Source organism: Pseudopipra pipra, chromosome 4, assembly GCF_036250125.1.
Source record: "Pseudopipra pipra isolate bDixPip1 chromosome 4, bDixPip1.hap1, whole genome shotgun sequence".
NCBI lineage: Eukaryota > Metazoa > Chordata > Aves > Passeriformes > Pipridae > Pseudopipra > Pseudopipra pipra.
In genome coordinates, this window is record NC_087552.1 from 5,648,496 (window position 1) to 5,668,423 (window position 19,928).

At 42.0% G+C, this 19,928-nt stretch overlaps 1 long non-coding RNA gene across 1 annotated transcript in view; it reads left to right on the forward strand.

Annotated features, from left to right (window-relative positions):
* Positions 1-19,928, forward strand: part of LOC135412689 (uncharacterized) — a 160,212-nt gene that overhangs the window by 131,190 nt on the left and 9,094 nt on the right. The window lies entirely within an intron of this gene.

A 19,928-nucleotide genomic window follows, 5' to 3' on the forward strand; every position in this document is an offset into this window, starting at 1 on the left:
GCAGTACCAAAGATCATTACAACTCCCTTTTCAAAACTGATTTTATTACTTCAGTCTAATTCTGTAGACAACATCATCAGGCCACATTGCAAAACCATACTTTCATCACAGCCATTGCATTACATTAGTCTTTCTCATTTCTGCACACCCTACAAACAGCAGAACACAAGTGAACACTGAAAACAACCAGCAGAGTTGGTTTATCCATCAGCCACATGGACATCTGGATCAGCCAGAGTGACAAAGGCAGATTAATACTGATTTTCCTAATAAAATCCCAAGCCATCAGCTTTAGGCTGAATTTAATCCCAAACCTTATAACCTCATATAATCATGGCAGCATTGGCTGCTTTCTCTTGGAAACCACCCCCTGGGCACTGCTGGAGACAGAGTATCTGAATTAGATTGTCTCTCAGCTTGACATTGCATGGCACCAGAGAGGGGTGGAAATAGCCTCCCAGCAAGGATAATGAAAGGCACACCAAAAATTTCTGCTTAAACTATATACCTTTCCTTATTCTCCCCTTGTCAAAATCAAATTTATAGGCATTTTATTTAAGAGTGTATCAGCTATCTTTGCTTGTAACGCTAACAACTCCTAATAAAGACAGCAGGGAAGAAGCAAGTGGAAATAGGGAGAAGGTGATTGCTCTGACTGGCATCTTTACTGGCATGGGACACTGGAGCAGTTTAGGAAGCTTTTCTAGTGGTGGCCCCAAACCAGTCAAGATTGGCTCTGTGATGTCTTGCATAGAATGCCATGATCTTCCTCTGCAGCCTCTTCAGCAGGAGACAGTGGCATAAGAGCTCTGAAGGAGGTCACACTATTGCATCAGCAGATGTGCAGAGGCATATCCTATAGGATGTACATAGGTATAAGTGTCCTCTGAAACCTGGGGTTTCTCTCTGGGGCTGAAGGAGCATTTGGGGTAAGTTTAATGCAAGGCAAAAGGGTCTGTTTCTTTGAGGTGTTTGGTGTTTGTGTGCTACCATCTGTGAGGAACCATTCTGGTGTCTCCAGATACTCCGTTTGGAGTAATAAGAGGGATACTTCATTCTGGAGTATCTTATTAAAATTACTGCACTTGTCTATGTTTGAGGCTGGAGCTAATATTTGTTCAAAGCAGAAGGAATGGGTGGTTCTTGTTCTCTCTTCATGACCATATTGTTTGCATTTTCTGCAACCTTCAAGTGATAAAAGAAATATAATAATCTGTCAGTTGTCTCCCTGCCAAACTGTCAGCTCAGCCAGTCCAGCACATCAGCAGCCTCAGAGATTTTCTAAAACAACTTCCAAGCCATACATACGAGATACAGGGCACTTTATAAAGCAAAACCAGTTCATTTCTCAATCTAAAGCCACCCGTGAAGTGTCAGTCTACGGGAATCAATTCACACATGTTTTAATCAACTTGTAAGTTACACTGGATATATGGGAATAGTTAAATTTATAGAGCTTGGAGTCTGGCCCATTAAACTCTGTCTATACTGTTTTAACACTTCTGGAAGCCTACATTTAAATTTGCCTCGGGTCATGAGTGAAATGAATACTCCTACTTCCAGTGAAATGCCAAGCACAAATCCATGAATGTGTGCTGTAAATAAAATAAAAGCTTCCCCATGCTGTCCATGGGGATGGCAGGGCTCCGGAGTGACTGGGGAGCAAAGGACAGTGGGGATGTGCAGGGATGTCCCACTGCTCTGGTTGCAGCCATCGGTTCCAGGCATGCAGGAGAACAAACCCTGCCAACCATATACGAGCAGAAACGTGCCTTGAAATGGGATCCAGCTGTTTGCTGAAGGGTTCTCAGCTACTGACAGCCAATTTGGACATTTTGGGAACATCTGCAGGTTTGCTCTTATCGATGGATGGGGGGTTTTGACTGCATTTGCTCTTGGAGCAGGTTTGGCTGATAGCATCAGCATCTGCTCAGCAGCATTAGCAGCCCTGCCTATGCAGGTACCGAGGAAACCAGAGACAGGGCTTTTGCCAGTCAGGACAGGAATGTTTATTTAAATGTAAGGAGAGAACCAGATCTGCAGCTGCTGGATCTGCAACGAGTCTCAGAGGGGCAAAAACTGACTTGGAAAAAAAGCACTGCGTCCTGTGAAATAGAAAAGGAAAAAAAACCCCACGGAGCCAAACCTCTTGCAGGAATATGCACTCCCCACACTGAAAAGGCATTTTTGGTTTCCAGAAAAGATGGCTACAGCCCTCATGCCTCTGGTTGCCCAATGACAGGCAGCTTTACACGCTGAATACCAACATGAGGATTTGCAAAAACAATTACTTCAATTATCTTGTTCCCTTGGCAACCACATAACACGCACTCATATTTTAATGAGTCACTGCCACTGATGAGCAGGGGCTGCTGTGCAGGGCAGGAACCCTATCCCAGAGCCCCACGGCTCCCTGGGGAGCCCAAGGGGCACCCGGGGGACTCCAGCAGCACCTGCCATTCCCACCTCATGTTTTTTCCCTAACAACTAAGAAAAAACAGAATTTACTGTCTTGAATATGAGGGTATTGGGTCAGAGCGAGCACCACTGCAACCATAAAAGCCTAATGTGAACTACTGTAAAATAAAGCAACATGAAAACATAATTTCAACTTCTCAGGTGCAGTAGACTGTGTATAAAATTGCCATTACTGAGCTGAATTCTGGCTGAGATACCAGTGGTGTGAAACCAGAATCATGTCACTGACTGACTGCAGCTTTTTTGGGTATGCTCAAGGACACCAGCTGATGGATAAACAGTTGTGTGAAGACTGTTTTCAAAACGCTGAGATTCATAGCCTACAAAAAATAAGTTCTACATGCTAACAAAAGCATGTAGAATGTATAACTTTTATATCTCATTTTATATTATATGCATCCATACACACATCTATGCATCTAGGCAAAAGAAATTCTGAATGGATAGGCTGATTTTTATTGTCTTATCTCAGTCCCACAGCAACTGCGAACTGCTAAAAGGAGCAAGAAAAATGACAAAAGTTCCTGAGAAAGTTTGTATTAAGATGACAAATAAGGAAAATACTTTAGGTGTTCAGTGAAGGAATTGAGTAGCAGGAAACATAATAGAATATTTACGACAAGGCTTGTGAGAATGGAATGACAATGAACCTGGGGATCTTATTAATCTCTTTAGTGCTATTAGACAAGAAGATAACCTGAAAATAAAAGGAAACAACACACATAGAAGTTTTAGCGGTGTAACCCCCTGCTACATGCAATCCTTGCACTTACTGCTGCAGCAGTATGTTTGATTATGGTGGTTTAGAAACACCATGTAGCTACTGCACTTGCTAAATCAAAAGTTTGTCCAGGAAACAAACTCTCATGCACAAGCAGAGCACATGGGAAAGGTCAGAAAGGACCCTCACGTCAGGCCAAGCAAATCCCTCTCCAGATACTTTTTAATGAAATATTAATTTAAAGCTCAACAAACCCCACTTTTGTTGTAATGATGGAAAGGCAAGTGAGCAAAAGAAAAGAGCTTTTAGTCCAAAGTTTTGTAGCTTGTGAGTATTTTGTTTCTGGAAATTTGATCTCTTTTGGTTTTCTACTGTGCCTGACCCATCACAGGTATGATCATGCCTAGAAATTGGTATTTTTCCCACTGGTGTGGGTAAAAGGCTATTTTGCAGACAAAAGACATCAAAACATTTGTATTGGGTACTCAGAAGTGACAAATTCAGCCTGATATCCAAACCCACATGCATTCCCATCACACTGGTAGGAGAGAAGAACTAGGAGCAAGCAGAGGTGTTAAACAGATAGAAAGCTTGAAAACCAGCTGCAATGAGGCAGCAGCTATCGGGTACAAAAATAGCAACATTTCCCCATGTAATCACAACAAATTGTTTTTAATCACAAGCAGATGTGATTCATAATCAGTTTTCCAAAGTCAATCTAATGAGAGCCCCAGCAACTCCCAGCTGAAGAAATACTTCAGAGGGCATGGGAATACCTATAGGTCAGTTTACATACCTTGGCAGCAACATGCAAGCCAGTGGGGACATCCAGAAGGAAATAAGGTCACAAATTGGCAGGGCAGCAGCTGCAGTTACCAGTTTAAACAAGATTCAGTTGTTGAAAATCTACATCTTAAAGGCCAAATCTGCAACTCATAGACCAAACTATGAATCTTCAACTCAAATGTTATTTCCATCTGAACGTATGGATATGAAACCTGGATGCTCCCCAGAGGTGCACAGAGAGGCAACTTGAAGCTTTTGAAAGAAAACGGAATGAAAATATGAAATGGAATGGATTCATAACGAATACCAGGAGCTATGGAGGAGCTCAGTAATTTAACCTCTGGCAAAAGAAATGGGGGCATTTGGCACAGGTCAAGACTGAAGGCACACAACTGCCCCATCAGAGAAGCCCCAGGGTAACTAGAGGAATGGTTGTCTGAACAACTCCATCAAACCTGCTCAGAGGATGCATGGGAACAGCATGATCTTGGATGTGTGACAGCATCTCTTGCTCCAGCAGAAACTTGGTGACACTGGGTAGGGACTGTCAGGCTCTTGTATGATGGATCCACCTAAATATCTACTCAGCTATCTCCTGACACGACAAGGTGCAATATGACATATACACGGGGTATTGCTCCTAATGAATATAAAGTTCCTCTACTGTTTGCTTCATTCCTGTATCACTGCAGGAATGATTTCCAAGCTTTGCAGTTGCTGTGTAAATGAACAGAATTTTCCTAGATCTTTTTCCCGTTTAGTTATTAACATTTAAGTTACACTGTTATGCTTTTGTTATGTTACTTATGTCTACGAGTTGCTAGAATTATTAACACTGTATTGAACAGATATTGGATCTCCTCAGTTTATAATTGATAACAGCTCGAAAGGAAAGGTAATTATTTTTTTTGAGAGTGGATTTTCTTAACCTTGGGAATATATTTTTAAAATCTTACATTTATAAGAAAAGCTCCGCTTTGTAACCCTTAGATACCAAACCCATGGATAGATTGATGTCAGTGAAACTAACTCTTGCATTTAAAAAAAAGCATAAAGAACAATTCCTGCTCCAGCAGCTGAAGCTGGGGAGTCACTCAGGCAATGTCAATCTGAATTCCCAGATTACCACAATCTTTGGCAACGTACCTTTCCTGAAGGAACCGAAGCCAGTGCTGCTGGGAGTTCAGAAGCAGCTTTCCCAAGCTCCATGCCCTGCCTGGGGCACTCTCCTGCTGGCTCTCCCTGCAGACACGCGCATCCAGTCTCGCTGGAGTTGGGATACCTATAACATGGGCATCCCCACTGCCTGCCTGATGGGATGTGTGGGATCAAAGCTGTCACTATCAATCAGAGCTAGTGAAAAGCTGCTTTCCAGGTGGCACAAACAAGCTCTGAAAATCCTTTCCTAGCCCCCTTTCTTGTGATCAGGGGAAAATATTTCACTTGTTTTCTGATCTCAATGTGAGGGTATTTCAGATGCTGTGAACACTCCACCATATAGGACTAGATGCACAAACAGCAGGAGGGAACTCACATTCAAAGGAATGGAAAGAAAATAATGAATTACTGGAACAGCGCTGGCCACTTCAGTAAGAACACCAGTCATCTAATGAAAATATTGACATTTATGGGAATCCACAGGCAGAGTTAGGCATAGTTGTGGTCTCTGCTACTGTATCACTTTTCAAAATGTTTTATTTCTGTTTACCTTCCAAAACAAACTACTGTAACTAATATGTTTATAATAATTAAGGAAGAGACAGCCAAGTTTGAGAGAAGAATGGCCTCCAAAATTTACACTTTTCCCAGCTGGAAGGGAAGGCTTAATTGGGCTGAGGACTTCTTTTCTTTCTCTAATCAGATAGGAAAGCTGGGAGGTAGGAACAAGGGCCCTAATTATTGCTAGTATAACTCCAGGAAAAACAGTGTACTTGCACAAGGCAACAATTTAATATGCTTTCCTTTGCTAATCATGCCATTAGCAGCTAAATAACCACAACTAATACGTTTATATGTATGCGTGTGTTTGTATACACATGTGTGTGTGTATGGATATACATATAAGAGAATGTCATCTGTGCTGTCAATGCTGAAACTGGAGGTGGTGCCCAGTGCTGATTCAGCCTGATAATAAGGATCTTGAGGACAGTCTCTCCTCAAGCCTCGAAGCAGCTTTTGTGGTCTGTCATTGCAGCAGGACTGACAGTGCACAGACCGTGCCCGGGAGGCACAGGGAGACAGCTTTCTCAGGGAAAGGTCTGTGACTGTTTTGCAACCAAAAACGGTCCCAAATCTGAGGGGTCTCACTGCTGGAGGAATGAGATGGCACAGAGCGTTGGGCAGACGTGACTGTGTCTGTGGTTTTGCAAGACAGACTCGGGCTGATCTCTTGTGTCAGGGAAGTCTAATCCCTTAATCTCACTGAGAAAAACATATTCTGTGCACGTTCTCTTAATTACTCATCAGGGAAGGCCTTGCTTATTATGTAGCAGAATTCAGCCTGTTTTACTGCTTTCAGTCTTTTTGCTCTGGGAGCAAAACAGAGCTGGCTTTCCTGATCAGCTGGTGGTGACAGCTTCCTCAGGTTTGTCAATATGATCCTCATATATCCAGCAAGGATAAGCATCTATCAGCCTCTCATCAAAGGCTCCCACAACTTCCCACTTGCCCAGCTGACCTCTTCTGTGGCCAGACTGGAGAGGTTACTTCCTAAAGATAACCATGACATGGATCTGCCAATTATGAAATAATGTTTATTCCTTCCAGATCAAAAAGTGGTCAGGGGAACACATTGTAAAGCCAAGGCACACTTGTCCCTTTTTGCAGTAAAGCTGTATGCCCTTATAGCAGTTAGCAATCTATTTTTTGGCACTTTGTTAATCATGTGTATCAACTACTTCCTTAAAAGTATTTTGTTTCCAAACTAGTGACCAAGTAAATTGATAAACCCAGCCAAACCCAAAACAAACAGTGAGGAGTTCCTTAACTGAAGATAGAAGGGTCTAGAACTCACCTCAAACATTTCGTATTGCTACAAGAGATTCACAGCCATGCAAACCCAGCATGCCAGGCAGGAGAAACACGCTTCTTCCTGTCGATGATTCTTTCAAATTTCAAATTACAGGATGTGCACAAAAGATTTCTTCAAGTTCTGTACAGAGCATAAGGGAAAATACTGGCCTTGGAAATGCAGCTCTCTCTCATTACAGCAAATGTATTCTCTTCTTAGAGTTGAGGAAGGATGAGATTAATTTGAAATATTTAATTTTTAAACAGGACAGCAGAAAGGATGAATTTTTCCACTTATCAACTCAGAAATAAAATCTGATTTATTGCTTTATAAGTTATGTAGAAGATTCACTGGAAAAGTATAATTTATCTGTGATACTATATCTTTAGAAGAATCAATACAGAGCTTTAAATCAAAAGATTTTACACCATTCAACAGTAAATCCACAATGATAAAATGTGGCAATAGAAGAATTCTATAATGACAAAGGGATTCAAATAAAATATTGATAAACCCAATGCATCTCCATACATTCTCCTAATTCCAACTGGAGCTGTGTTTGCACGGTTGATTACTGGGAAGAGTTACTGGTTAAAAGGCTAAATTTTCTAAGTTGTCCTCTTCTGAGGGCAGGAGTCTCTAAATCTGGAAAGTATTTAGGTTTCACAAAACGATATGATCAAGCATTCCTGACAAAACTCCATGCTCCTACTTGATTGGAATTTTTGAATTGCAGGCTGCAAGCTGCTGAGCTCTCTGAGAAGGCTTTGAGAGACCAGTGTAAGGTCCAGTTCTCACCTTTCTGTATTTTTTGGTATGTGATGGGTTCTCCACACTCTGTTGAAAATAGCAGGGAGCACTCTCTGCTCCATGGGAACCTCTGAAGCATCCCCTATCTGGAAAATCACCAGCCCACAGATATTAGGAGAACCTGTTACTTAAATCTGTTTTTGAAACTTCCTGTGCTACTTTTTTTTTTCTTTTCTCTTTGCAGGATTTATCCCATGGCCAATTTTGGTTGTTAATGGTCTGTGTTTTAGAAAATGATCTCGCTGGTTATTTATGCCCTATATCTCTATTTCAGTTATGCATTCAGCAGCTGGAGTCCATATGGAAATGTTGGTCATTTTAACTGAGTGAAGACCTTTGCAGATAAGGGATAGGAAATATAATAATGTTTTTCCTATTGGGTTCCTAATCATATGCCATTTAGGAGAAGTATGTATGGAACAGGATATTTTTCCTAATATTATGATTTACTATTATCAATTTCAATGTGCAAATTGGCCCTGGAGTAGGCAGCAAACAAAGAAATATTTTATTTTAAAATTGTGAACAGGAATTAATGGGTCTGAACACATCGCTACCAGTTTGGAGGAGCAAGACCTTCTTCCTGTAGGAACTGTCACCTTTTTCACTTTCCTACCTCCCTCAGGAACATTTCTGCCTGGGAACCAGCTCCACTTTCACACAGTGACACAGCAATGAGGTTATAAATATCTCAAGCCTAACAGACTCATTCTCACCGGGGCATCCTTTCCTGGTTTACTCTTTGCCAAGCTGTGATTACAAAAGCAATTCCTTACACCCTTGAATAAACACCGTGGAGCTCTTCCAATGAGTACAACCATGTAAGACAACACGAGGGTGCTGTATTTAACACAGTTGATAGCTGTGCATAAGAGAGTAGGGAACAAGTGCCACTACTGGAAGTTCAAGGCAGCGATGGAGCTGACAGGAAAATCAATTACAGTGAGGCAGTGGAAAGAGGATGATGGAGAACTTGAAAATTAAAAATATATATGTTCTAGAATTTCAATTGAATAACCATCTTGCATGCCTACACAGAAGAATGGCTTGTGCAAAAAAAAAAAAAAGAGAGGAATATGAAAACCATAACCTAATGTTACCAAGACTTTTGAGGCCAGATGGAAAATCCATGTAATAATAAAGAACATAGCTGATCTGCTGGTGTGCAAGTGTAAAGAAAACAAGCTGCACACCAGCCTTATTAAAGTTAAAAGAAGCAACAATTTCAGGCCAGTTTGCCACAAACAGCTGTGAGAAGTTGTCAAAAGGAAGTTGCAAGTGTCGCAAATTCTACACTTTCACTTTTCTCTGACCAATTAAAGTCTGAGGAAGCTGAATTCATGGATCAGTTATTTTTCAATAGCAAATGCTCATGCAAATGCAAAATTTGCTTTCAGAAATGCAGAAACTGCTGCATGTAGATAACAAAATAGTTTCATATAAAAGTCTTTGGTGACAAAAACTTCTTGGACAATTAGCTCTTCTGTGCAAGTCACTGTCCAGCCCATCACTTGCTTCAGGTGAAGAAGAAACCTGGGGAGTTTCAAACCAGAGTTTTTTCACTAATCCGTTTTTCATTATGAATATTGTCTGAGCTGATATTTGTGATGCACTATAAAACATAAGTCTTCCAAAATTACACATGGGCCAATATTTAATTACTGGAATGGAGTGGGCACTACTATTCTTATACATTTTAAAGAGGAAGGGCTAAATCTGGGTATACATAAATGTGAATACTTCATCAGGAAATATTTTGCTTATACACAAAATTAGCTGTTTTCACAGCCTCAGGGTATGCCAGGGTGAAAGTGTTCCCTGCCACATGGTTTGTGCAGCTAATTTCTCAGGGGCTCAAGTGGCAACATTTTCTACTTGTCGAGTAGAATACCCTTAGCATGGTATTTCAGAGCTTTTTTATTTTCAGTGTTTGAAAGTTTTTCCCAGAAGCCAAGCCACATGTTACCTCACATTCATTTCTTCACAACATTAATTTCTTCACAATGTCTCCACAGATTTCGAGGGAGGAATCTCAACTCCCAGTCTAAACAATACTGGAAGAAAAATTGGGAATAGGGTGGGGAAAGTTAAGGAAGCCACTGCTCCCTTATTTTGTTGCAGAATTAGGACAGAGAGGGTGACTCATTCTAAGAGTGACACAAAACCCATGATAACTAACAACCAGGATTTAAGATCCTGACAGTTCTACACTCTTCCCAGTTAAAATATTCCTGTGCCTATCACTGGAAAAACTTCTCACCCTTCAGAGCTTTCTAGAAATATCAATCACTGCGTTTTCACCTGCATGTTAACATGTTTGTTCAGTTGTCAGTTCAGTCCCAAACACAAACACTTTCATCCTGCTTTCCTGCAGACAGAAGAAGGGAAGGAAAGGAGCAGAAGATATCCGTGCTGATTGTAAGTTTGGTCCATAACTCCTTTGGTCACCTAGGATGCACACGATATGAACAAGTGAAACCACAAAGTAATGAACCACAACATCCAGCACAGCTTGACCTTTTATCTTATTTAGCTGAGCAGAAGCCCAGTTTCCCCTTGGCCAGTGTGGCTGAGTCAATCCTTTAATGACAAAGCACTTTGAAGCAAGAGAAGCAGATGATATCCTGAATATCTGCTGTGAAAAACGAACTGAGTTCTCTTTGGTTTGCAAAAGTCATCACTTCTAGATTCCATGTAGCTACAGACATTGCACTAGAATCCCTCTGAGAAACCAGGATCCAAACAGGGCATGCAGTGCCCAGGGATGCAGGGCATGGAGTACCACCTGGAGAGCTTGTGGGGTGCTGCCCCTCTCTGCCCAGCAACAAATTGCTCTGAGAGTTGGTCTGGGGAGGGAAAAACTCACAACTTATTTTCTCAGGTGAGTGGAGCATCTGGAAAACTCTGTCACATCGCCCATACATGTTCCTCTTTCTTCGATTTTAATTTTTTTTTCATGGGCAGTTTTGCAGTATGAAATCTTCAGAGCTGAAATAATATTAAAAGAAAGAGATCCTTCTTTGCAAGGTAATTTGAACTCTAAACTGAATTTGGGCTTGATGATGTTTGCAGGTCTGTTGTGTTCATTTTCCCTGTACCTTTCAGCACTCCAGCCTTCTCTGTGAGTGTATACTCATGGAAAGCGAATTTGAGGTAATAGCTCACTTTGGACTTTACAGTTGACTTTCAAGCTTGCCCTTTGCAAATCTCATTATAGCAATTAGCTAGATAGATGGTGGAAGAATGAAAGTATCCCATGAGGGAAAACCTGGATCTAGCGAAATTCAGGAGAGTTTTGCCAATGGCAGGATTTCAACCGATATTTGTAATGTGACAAACAAGGCAGCTGCAATTTTCGAGTATTCATGACTGGTGACAAGATTTCCACTCCAAAGAAATTAGCGTAGTCAAATGATGGTTACATCCAACTCAGTTTGCAGACACAAAAAAAAGCAGTTTTTATTGTGATATGAGTTATTGGCTCAGGCTAGAATTCCTAACCAGAACAATTTTGCCAAATTTGCAAAAAATTTGAATGAATTAAATCTATTCCATAATAGGCCCTGGTATTTGATCTGCAATTCCCAAGGTGCACAACTTATAAAATGAATCTTTTTATAGTTTGTAAAGCTGGCAGTGGAAAAGAAAGCAGCCTTATTCTCAGGTAGCATTTAAACCCCATGAAAAATGTTGTGAGGAGTTGTGTTATTGTTGTAACACTGTCATTGAGGTTGACTTAGAGGGTCAGTGTGGAGTATTGTGGGATAGATGGGAGTTATGGGAGGAAAGAGTCCATTCCTTCAAATGTGTCATTGCTATAATTTCTAAAAAATTAAGAAAATTAAAATAATATTAACATAACAACCTGCTGACACAGGTTTCCCAGAGAGGTGGTAGATGCCCCATCCCTGAAAACATTCAAGGCCAGGTTAGATGGGTCTTTGAGAAACCTGATCTAGTTGAAGATGTCCCTTCTCACTGCAGGGAGGTTGGATTAGATGACCTTTAATGGTCCCTTCCAACCCAAACCATTCTATGATTTGACCATTTTCTCTTTCTAGATCCATTTTAATCTTAGATTAAATTTGGAGCAAATTTTGAGATTATTTTACCCTAAACACTGAGACAGATTTTCTCTGTTAAAACCCTTTTTCCCGTACAGTGGTTTTTTTCCAGACCAAGTTCTTTGCGTAAGCAGTGGATTAAATATAAATAATACAGAACTTCAAGAAAATACTTGGTCATTTAGTCACTGGTGACTTGTTTGGATGAGATAATGAACTGGAAGGCTTACAGTTTTCTCAGAGGAATCTATACCCATGCACAAAGTAGTTGTCCGTCCAAGAGCAGCAAAGTCTTGAGATGTTTTATCTTCCTGGTAAATCCCTGTGTATTTCCATTCATTAATGCCCATCCTCCTCACAATACTGGAAAGTGTGACTGCCCCTCCAGTTGCCCCAGTTTTGGTGGGATCATACTTCTTGATTACATCTTGAGGCCTTAGAGAACAGGAAGAAAGGTAAGTATGGACTGTGAACTAACAGTTCAGGTATGGTGGTTCTTTTCCTCCCAAACCAAGTTTGGAAAATAATATGTTTGGAAAAATAGTGGCATGCAGGAAGGGCATTTGGAAGCGGCTGTAACACCACACTGGGTTTCTGGCCTAGAGTTTCGAGGTTTCATATCTGAGCACTGTCTTATAGAGCAGAGAAACAAGATGGGCAACCTCGTTGCTTAACACAGAAATGCAGTGTCTCATTTTATAATCTCTTCACTTTATTAGCTCTAGGGAGAAAGGGAATTATTCAGAGAGGAATTGTGTAAGTGCTGTCTTTGTCAAACATGTGCAAAAGGAGAAATAAACATTTAAAACAGCTGAAGGGCAAAGAAGGCACTGCCAAAAAAATGCTTATTGGAAAGAAGAAAATTAAATTTAAACCAAGTGCTACTAGTATTGCAAAAGAACAAGAAGCAGAACCTTCTTCTATACACAGCACAGGAGCCACAATGCAAAACCCGTGAGGGGAAAGGAGGGAAGGTGCCAGCACAACACAGGAGCCATCACCAGCAGAGCCTCAGTGGGAGCACAGGTGTGGTGAGCCAAGCACGAGCCAGGACTGACTTGGGCAACCTCCACAACAGTGTGTCTTCCCACAGCCATGCCTCCATCTGCCAGCAGTGGGACCAGCCCTGTTGCTGGTACCTGCATGGGAGTTGCCTGCTCCCGTTGCCATCACTTGCTGGGGTTGTCCACACACCCACCTTCCAGCATCCTACCCTCTGCTGCATCCCACCCTCTGTCAACACCCATAAATCAACACTGCAAAAAAAGGGAGTCTGATTAGAGCAGAACTGCCTTGCTCTGCTTTGCTGCTGAGTAGCAGGAGGACCCTTTCCTCTCTCCTAGAGCTGGTGCAGCTCCACAGTAAACATCATGCAGCCTCCAGCTGCGAGGAGCTCCTCTCAGGAGGGCACATCTGCACTTGCTTTACAGCCTAAAGTTTGCTCATCCCATCTGATTCCTGTCCTCCTGTACTACTCACAGCGATAAAGAACAGCCAAGACGTAGTTTGGCCCCGCTGCTCCTTTTTCATTACGGTTACGAAATATCATCGTATCTTGGTCGGCTGAAGGAACAGGGTGTTTAATTTCTCTCTCTTATTCTTTATGGAGATGGGCCTGAGCCACAACGTTTGGATCCAGCTCCTGCATTAAGCATTTTCAAATGTTTGTATGTAGCCATCCAGTTCATCCCTCTCTCCCCGCACCTCACCCGGGGCACTGCCAGCCACATTTTGGATTTTGCAAAATCCCTGTAAATGGATAGAAAAAAGGAGAGGCAGAGTTCAAAAAAGGGAGGAAAAGCTAAGGAATGGACTGCAGGGAGAAGGCAAGGAAAAGGTTATTGTGTAACTGGCGCTGCCACTAATGTCAGAGAACACACCAGACCTGTCATAGGAGCGATCCCTGGAGATTTATGCCTGAGACTTTCCAGGGACTAGTCCCAGAGAAAAGCTTCTGCCTTCCATAGTGTATCAGAGCTGCAAGATGAAGATAAGGACGAGATTTCATCAGGCACCAGCTGCAATCTAAAACACTCTGCAAACATATACATGTTAATAAAATAAAGGTACATTTCAACCTCGTTATATGACAAACTGGAGATTCAAATGAAGGGATCCTACAGGAGAGTATCAGGAGGTGGGAACAGGCTGGTCTCTCTTCACAATCCTAATTTTGCAAACAGCGCTTTAAAGTCCGCATCCAGTGGTAAACTGAGCACTGCAAGCTTTGCCCCCTCACTTATGTATGTCATATAATCAGGAAATGGAAATTATACAGTCTGCCTCTGGCTTCTGTAGCTAAGAAAAACACTGCCCAGAGTTACTGCAACAGAGCACAGAATTCCTTAGTAACCTGGAATGCAAATTAAATGAGATGGTTTCCCCTCTCTGATGATAGATATCTTGTATGAAGATAAAACCCCTAACATCTGAGCACAGGATTATGTGTGAATTACTCTCTTAGTTGCACTTAAGTGTGTTTTAAGATGGTTCCAGTATCCCATTCAGACACTTACAACCAAAACGTAAACTCATATTTTTTCCCTTTTTCCCCCCCTGAAGTGAGTAGATATATTACTGTCTAGAGGCATGTAAATCTGTACAAATTTATTACTCTGTTCTAATTAAGTTTATTTGTTGATTTATCCATTTCACCTCCTTAAAGAAAACAGAGCTAAAAGCTCTTCAAAAGCTGTGTGATGACAGAGTCACCATTCTGTTTTAAAGTTTTTGGGCAGTAAGTCAGTCCTGCCTCATCCCAACAGCAAAAGCGTCACACAGCAGACCCACACTTTGTCAGTACAAGCAAAATGGACATCTTTTAATTCCTCTCCTGAGCTCCATGACCTTATTTGGGGTGTGGGGGTGAAAGAAAGAGAGGAGATGGGGGTGTGAATGATCTATAGAACCCTGGCTCCCATCCTTCTTGTCTCTTGCACTCTTCCCCCATCTGTGGGAAAGGAGGCTGATGAGCCTTCATTGAGAGCTCTCACTGTCAAGTGTGACTTCAGGGGTGTGTGTGGGGGGGCTCAGACAACAGGGTGTGATCTCAGCTGTCTCCTTCCTTCCTTCCTTTTCCTCTGCTGGGACCCAGGACCTGATGTAAATCCACTGACGTCAACAGGAGCCTGATCAAAGGGGCCTGGGTTAGACCCCAAGGGCATTCCCTCCAAGAACTGTTTATGGCAAATTGATGTGACTTCAAGGAAGTGCCCTGCCTTCAAAATTAAACATAATCTAATTTTAAAAATCAGGTGGGGCAATCTTCTATTTAGGTCCTGATTCAGGAAATCACTGAGTAGTTATTTAACTTTAAGCATCTTATTAAGTTCTGTGCTGTCCAGCATGAGACCAGAATACAAGTTCACACATCTTTGGTTTAAGTACATAATTAAAGGCAAGCATGTGGCTAAGTGTTTTGCTGCATGGGGATGGAATTACTTGCATGCTTAGATGTTGTGCTGAACCACGGAGACAGGGGCTGCTTTGTATTTGCTGAGCAGAGAGAACAGGGAGCCTCTACTATGCTGTCACAGACTGAGGGGTGGAGTGGGCAAGACACTGCATAAGCATCACTGATTTGTGAGGAAATTAGTGGGACTTTGGGACCTGCTGCAGAAATATTGATAGGAATAGGGAAATCTGTGTGTACCTCATCAGTCTGCGCTACTTCTGCAGGCCTTTCCCCATCTGGCTTTTCCTCCATCTCATAGAATCACAGCGTGGTTAAGGTTAGGTAACCATCTAGTCTAATCTCCCTGCTCAAGCAGGGTCCCCTACAGTGTGTTACTTAGGGTGGTGTCCAGGGGGCTTTTGAATATCTCCAGTGAGGGAGACTCCACAACCTTTCTGAGCAACCTGTTCCAGTGCTCAGTTACCTGCACAGTTAAGTTCTTCCTCATATTCAGGTGGAACTTCCTGCACATCAGTTTCTGGCTGTTGCCTCTTATCCTATTGCTGGGCACCACCAAGAGGAGCCTGGCTCCATCCTCTTTACATCTTTTCTTCAGATACTTAGATAAATTGATAAGGTCCCCTCTCAGTCTTCTCCAGGCTAAACTCCATTACCTTTCTAGAGGGGTCTTGGTGGAATATGTAAGAAAAGTGAATGTGAAAACAAAACAAGATGGAAAAGCATCTAAAATATTTTTAGGAGCTTGTAGGCTGTTGAATATTGCATTCCTCCTGCAAGGTGAGCAGAAAGGAAAGTCCTCAGTTTTCCTTACTTCAGGTGTTCCTTGAGTTTTGTTGCTCAGATAAAGTGCCTGGCAGTTGGGTGACACTATATATGAGCTATAAGCGAGAGTAAACAGGATATTTTCCAAACGCACCGTGTCGTGGAGCAGTGCAGCGGGGATGCGGGGCGATGGATGGGTGGATGGATGAGGCGCTGGTGCCACCTGCTGTCCCACTGCTTTCCCCTTGGCCATAGGGATTTCGGCAAATGGAGCTTTCCCTGCTCTCTCACGAGCTCCATCTTTCTTCTTATCTTAAGTCTCCAGGAGTAGAAACATCTCTTATCGTTTTGCCTTTTTGGTTTGAAATTCTCAAATCGATCTCCACATCTTTCCAAGCAAAAGATGCTCAAAGCCAGGCTTACCAGGGTATTATTGCCATTGATATTCCTGGGTTACATGCTACAATTAATATTTTGTTTAACTGCACCCTCATTTACCCCAAAACACCCTAAGCATTGAAAAAGCAATCCACTTCTCCGGTTTTCAAAATCTAAATAAAAAAACCACAGCAGTGTTTGTTCTTTCTGCAAAAAATTTGGTGACGGATATTTATCCTGATACTCTGTGTCCTTCCCTGGAAAAAACCTCCATGATTAACATTTACAAATTCAAACTGGTTGATAAATTTAGGGGCACACCAACCCCTCTGTCATCCTCAGGGCAGGCTGAGGGAACAGAGCCAACCCTGCAAGGTTCAGGTCCCAGGCTCCTAATTCCAAACAAGGGGAAGGAAGAAAGAGGGAGGGAGACCAAACCACCGCTGCATCAGTGAGCACTGGAGATTTAGACAGGCTTTTGGAAAAAAAATGCACATTCAAAACATTTAATGCAGTATACCAACAGGACAGGACTACACACACAGGGAGCCCATTCCCAGTCTGACACCCAGCTTAGTGTCCAAAGGCACTTCCCTTCAAATGCTGTGCACTCAGATTTATTAGGCAGCTTTATGGACTGATACTTCCTCACATTTTACTAGTTTGATTAATTCAGCTGGCACCTCTGATCTTGCTTCCACTACTAACATTTTCTCTTGAATGGGATGACTCTGTAGTCTCACCATTCATGTGTTTGAGTCAGATTTTACATCAAAGATGTCCTGGGTTTTATACTGTCAGAAGCAATTTTGTCCCAGAAGAATGAAGATTGTGATTATCCCAGGAGGAAAGCTGTCAACTCAGCTCTGTGTAGAAAAACTGCTGTCTACAAAAGCTTATATTGGACACCCTCTGGCAGACTGCCCTCTTAAAAAAAAAAAAAAGTCCACTGTTACCTACATGAAAGACTTTTTCTAAGAGCATTTTTGTGTTTGCTGACTTGGTTCGGACAGCGAATTCAAATGAGACAAAAGAGAAGTATGTCTTTCCTTTATAAGCACTCATTTTTCAGGGCAATGTATAGAAGAGAGATAAAGGGGAACATAAGGGAGTGGCAAGTGCTGAGCTTTGATGATGCTCTGTCTCTCAATTAGATCCAAAATTCTGCTGCATCACACAGTGCGGGCTCTCCATAGGCCTCAAATGCTGCTCTAAACACAGGGGTTCTCTTTGCCACACTATAAAAATCAGCTTCGTGTCCAGCTGAGCCAATGTGGTCATCCAGGAACCTGAATGCCAAGGGAATTTCATATGGTCCAAGGATCATTTCCTTTTTCTTCTGATTTCCAAAAGTACCCCCGAAGAAATCACTGCCAATGAGCAAAGTTGGCATGACCATATTGACATGAGATCTAGGAACTGAACCAGGTGCAAACCCCCCCGTCCCCGTCCCCAAAGTAAGACTGAAGGACAAAGATTTTGATTTTGATTTAATGAGGCACTTGAGCAAAACCTTAATATCCACTAATTTCAAGAGAACCCCAGTAAAGCTTAGAGTGCAATATATGTTCAAGTGGTTTACTGATTCTAGGCTTGGTTACACAAAAAAACCAGATAAAAAATACTTTATGAAAGAAAGAAGAAATCCGAGTGCCAAAGCCAAAAGAAAATAGCTATTTTGAAAATTCTACAGTGTGAAAACTAGAGGCTGTCATTCTGTTCAGAAACACAGGTTTCTCCCTTTAAATTCATGCCTCCCAGGCTTAATCTAATATGGTGGTATTTTGTATAACTTCAAAAAAAAAAGCCTACTTAAAAAAATGACAGGATGGGGTACATTTCTATTACTGGAAATGGAATTTTAAGCACCGAGTTTTATCTTGTCAGTTTAGCTCAGCAATGATGTGAGCTCGCAAGGGGTGAAGTGGATCACTAATTGCCAGAAAGCACGACAATAAACTGATAAGCACAGAAGCTGAGAGTCTTTTAGATGAGAGATGTTCCAGGAAAGGGGGGACTGTTTGAACAGGTACTTTTTCTCTGCGAATTGGCTTCTCCCACAGTTCAGCTGTGTTTGCCTCACTTTTGTTCTCTGATCCCAAAAGGAGCACAGTGGGGGTTGTTTGGGCCAAATCAGGGAGACAGGTATATACCTGTACACACCTCGCTGCCAATGCCAGCTCCACCCTGCAAATCTTGCAGCTCTGTTTGTGCTACATTTTTCCATGGCTCCAGACAGCCACAATTTTAATTGGACTGGCTGATTGTTTTTTTAACCCTTTTTTATTTATTTTATTTCATTTTATGATGCTAATCTTGGCACTGGAGTACTCCTCTAATTCAAATTACAGTATCAAAATACACATCAGCTAATATAACAAATGGCCATTCACCTAAAATTAGGCAACCTACCATAAACAATAAGCCAAATTAAACCCACGCTTCTCCTTTCTTCCTTTTGGCCTGACCTGCTTCCCAAACATCTAAGCAAGAGGGAAGGTTAACAGATGCAGGAAGGTGAGAGGGGGAAGTACCAACCCTGCCCTGGGCTTTCAAGCCTTGTGATGCATTTTCCTCTTCACGAAGGGAGTGCAACAGAGGAGAAAAAAACCCACAAACCTTGGCCAGCTGTGAAAAGGAAATCCCAAAAGTGGGAAGGGACTATTCGGATGCAAGTTTTTCCTTCTGAAGAGTTGCCATCACTGTGAGGAGAAAAAGAAAAGCAAAGGAAAGGAGAGAGGGACTGGCCCCATTTTAGGTGCTTTGTTGTTTATGATGCCTCCTGGAGCTTCCCCCACACCCCCAGTCCTCAGCTATTAGAAATAACAGCAGCAAAGGAATAACAAAAGGATTTCAGGAGCACGTGAAAACCCTAACTCCCTCAGGAGAGAGACTGGGTCTTAAACTTGTCCTGGAAAGTACCCTCAAGACTTGGGCTGGTCTATCCAAGGGGTGCACAGGCAACATTTGAGCCTGGGCATGTCAGCATCAAGTAGAGTAGAGGTGTTTTGCTCCCAGGTTTAGGCAAAAGTTTCCCTCATTCCCATTTGCTTAAATGGTTATTTATGAATTAGTGAGCTGGATTTATGGCACACGGCATTTCATAAATTCCCCCAGATCCCACTGGACCACTCCATAAAATACTTACATACGCTACCGACTGTCAGAATAAGAAACGGTTTTCAAACAGCCTGAACTCTGGGTATCCCTGAAATAACCCAAAGTGAGTTTTGTGGAAGTCCTCCCAGCTTTGGCTGTTGTGTCAGCAGGGGAGCTTACTGCTGCCCAATGTAAGACACCAAGTATTGTGTTTCCCATTCTGCCTGTATGGTTTACACTCTGAAGGAAAAAAAGTGCAAAATAAAAGTGCCAGACAAAACTTTAAAAGCATTTTTGTTTAAGGTAATTATGATCTCTATTTATGCCTATTAAATTACAAAGATTAATATTAAAGAACGCACAAAAACTGCCAGAAGGCAACACCTGAACCGTGTATGCTCAATG